Genomic DNA, 3893 nt, shown 5'->3' with positions numbered 1-3893 from the left:
AAAAAAAAAAAAAAAAAGATGCATTTTAGATGAGATTTGAATCAGTAGACTTGGAGTCAAACATATTATTCTCCATAACATGGATGGACCTATCCAATCCATGGGAGGCTTTCATATGAAAAAAGACTGACCTCCCCTGAAGGACAGGGAATTCCACCTGCAGACCATGTTTGGACTTAAACTGCAATTTTTGCTTTGGTCTCTGGCCTGGCTCCTATTCTGCAGATTTCAGCTTTGTGGATCTCCACAATCATGTGAGCCAATTCCTAAAAAGAAATCTCTTTCTCTCTTCCCTCCATTCCCCTTGGTTCTGTTTCTCTGGAGAACCCTGACTAATGCACCCCTATCAGGGCTTGCTGTCAAGCTATCAGGGACATTGAAGTCATTAGACTTTGCTTCTTCTCCAACTGATTGACAGGAATTCTTTAGACTCTGGCATCAGTGTTGGACAGGGACAAGAGGTGTTTGTGCCCAACTCTGCACAGTAAAGAAATCCACTCTGGGGCACTTGTCCTGGTCCTTCTTGGTGAGTGATAGAAGTGGACGGCAGATCATTAGCCTAAGAATTTACAGAGAGCACGTTGGGGCCTCGTGGAGTTGCTGAGGGTGCTAGAGAATGGGGTTCAAAGTTCAGGAGCCACGTTTGAAAGCGCTGAACTGGTCTGATGAGGGAACCACCGCTGATGCTTCTGCTAAGCAGCAAGTTTCCTTGCTTTGCCATCAGGAACTTGATTTCATCAGAGTTTCCAATATCCCCAGCACTCATGCTGACCCTGTGGCAGAAAGTAGGTTTTGTGGCCACTACCACCCTCAAAAAACCAACCTCTAGCAAAGTGGACTCCGTGTCATGCTCTTCTGAATCACAGTCCGTGGATGCTCTGGTTGGTGGGGCCTGGCTCACACACCCATGTCCTAGCTGCAAGGGAGGCTGGAAAAGTGAGTTTGCAGGCTTCCAGCCTAGGGAGGAGAGTCACATAATGCAAAAATCGTGTTGCTTGGTGTAGAAAGGGTGTTAAAAATGTGCTAAGCATCAAGGAAACACAACAGGTGTCCACACCGTGCTCTTCCCAGATGCCTTTCCCTCTAGTCACTTCTGCTCGAATTCCTATAGCACAGGAAGCTACTTTCTTTGGGGGACAAACTAGGCCAGTTCTAATTCTGAGAGAAATGTTTCTGCTTAGCCCAGGTCTGTGTTCCTGTAACTTCTACTCTTTGCTCATTTCGAGTAGCACAGAAAATCAGGATTGGGCAAATCAGGATTCAAGTCTTGTCTCCATCTCTTAGGAGCTGTTGATCTTGGGCAACTTACTTAATGTCTCAATTCTGTTTCCCCATCTACAAACCATTTTATAGATAATAGCGTGTGCTAGATAAGTTTGGGGTGAGACCTGAATGAGATAACACATGGGATAACTTAGCAGACCTCATGGCATATTAACAGCAGCCATTGGACACCTAAGCGATCTCTGCTATGATGTTTCCATACCACTCTGACCCTAGTATTTTCTTTTCTGAGTCAACATCTTAGCCAGCATCTGAAGCCTGTACAAGAAGCCCATCCTAAATCTTTTTTAGCCCTCCATGAGCCCTCCCCATGGTACATGGCCTGATCCCCTAAACACACTGCCCCTCAAAGTCCCTCTTACTCAGTGTGCTTGCCTGTGTAACTAATGCTGTTTTCTGTCCTCCCTTATTATGTCCCCAGACTTCATCTCTCTTCAAACAGGTCAGATCCTGACCATCCTCCCTCCTTCTTGAAACCTTCCCTTATAGTCCTGTCTGCTAATGTCTATACCAACAATCAACACCTGGTGCTTTCTTGTCTTCGTTTGATTTGTTCTTAAATAGGCTTCTCACCCATCCTTCCATATTTCCACTCATCTATACATCCTCCCACCCACCTATCCATCCTTCTACCCACCCACCCATTTACCCATCCATTTATCCATCCATCCACCCATCAAGCATTCATACACCCACTCATCCATCTATCTGCCCATCTATTCTTATTCTCTTACCCATCCATCCATCCTCCCTTCCATCCATCCATCCATCCACCCATCCATCCACCCACCCACTCATCCATCTCCCACTCATCCATTTATCCTCCCAGCCACCTGTCCACCCATCCTCCCATCCATCATCCATCCATCCATCCATCCTCCCATTCATCCATCCATTCTTCCACCCATCCATCCATTCTCCTATTCATTCATCCATCCTTCCACCATCCACCCACCCCTTCAGCCTTCTACTCATCCACTCATCCATTCATTCTTCCACTCCTCCAATTACCTACTCACCCACTTATCCATGCACCCACCCACCCATGCACCCACCCACATACCCACCCATTTATCTAGCCTTCCACCCATTTTCTCACCCATCCATCCATTCATCCATCTACCCCACCATCCACCTACTGTCTATCCATATATACTCCCACCCTCCCATCCACGCATTCATTCATCCATCTACTGACCCACCTATTCATCCACCTATGTACCTGTCCATACATTCTCCCACCTACCCACCCATCTATTCTCTCACCCACCCATTCATCTATACACTAACCCACCACCCACCTACTCACCTCTCCATCCATCTATCCACACAGTCACCCACCCATCCATCCATCTTACCAGCAGCACTTTCCTATGTTGCCTCTAGCATTGCTTTTAAGCTCTTGGTATGCAAGACAAGCTTATAGACTCATCAGGAAACAGGTACAAACCATGACAATACAAACTGTTAAGAAAGCAAAGGGGAATAAGCTAGCCCATGGGAGGAACCAAGGAAAGATTTTTATTTCTAAAGCACATAAGTGATGCCTGCTAAATATTAATCATTTGTTGATTAATTTGACTCCTTTTACTCCCCAGGAAAAGCATCTGCTCTTGTGATGAAGTGAGAGCATGTGGGTAAATGTACTTTGTCACCTCTGAAGCCCTTACAAATGTAGGGAAATGCGCCTGTGGTTACCTGACAGGTGAAACACCTGAGGCAATGCCGAACGCGTAGTAGGTGCTAAGTCCACAAATGCTCTTGGTAAAGATAAATGTCAAGGGCCCAGCTGGTATGCTAGCTTTGCTACTTTAAAGGGAAGAAATCTTTAACACTGTGAAAATATTCCTTCTCTTTTTCCTCTTCAGCCTTAGCAGCAGTGAAGCTGGAGGGAGAGCGTATTTTCATGAACTTTCTCAATTGTCCACAACTTTGGTTTTATTTTAGGCCAGAATATGAGGTGCATTCTTTTTCACTCACCCAAATTCACCATTCACTCTGCTTTTCTATTACCAATTTTATCTCTGCTGCATCTTGTAGATTTTTTTTTTTTCCCTAAAGAGTTTCCTAATCATTAAAGACACTGGAGACAGACAAAACAGTGACACAGAATGAGTTTCATAATTTGTCTAAGGTCAGAGTCTTAATTTTCACAATTGTACAATTAAAGGAAATTGTACAGGAGGTAACATATATGTAGTACCAAGCACCTACTCTGGTGCTTCTCACTTAAAATATGGAATAAAATTATGTTCTAGTTACCTGTGGCTGTTTAATAAATGACCTCAAATTCAGTGGCTTAAAACACCCTCTTACTGTGTTTTGTAAGAGTAGGGTCATGTTATTCAGGGGATGGGGAATGGACGTCTTGTTTGGCTCCATGGCTGAGGGGGTTCATCTGGGCTGGCAGATCCACTTCCAAGATGGCTCACACGGCTGGCAAGATGGTGCTGGCTGTGGGTTGGAGCTCCACAGAGTTCTGTGGGGCCTCTCATACAGGGCTGCTTGGTCTTCCTCATGCAAGAGTGGCCAGATTCCAGGACAGTGTGTTCCGAGAGACTCTGATGGAAGCTACTATGCTTCTTCTGATCTAGCCTCAAAGATCCCAG

Source organism: Otolemur garnettii, unplaced genomic scaffold (assembly GCF_000181295.1).
Source record: "Otolemur garnettii isolate 467f Iridium unplaced genomic scaffold, OtoGar3 scaffold00069, whole genome shotgun sequence".
Lineage (NCBI taxonomy): Eukaryota > Metazoa > Chordata > Mammalia > Primates > Galagidae > Otolemur > Otolemur garnettii.
Note: the sequence above shows the minus strand (reverse complement) of the source record.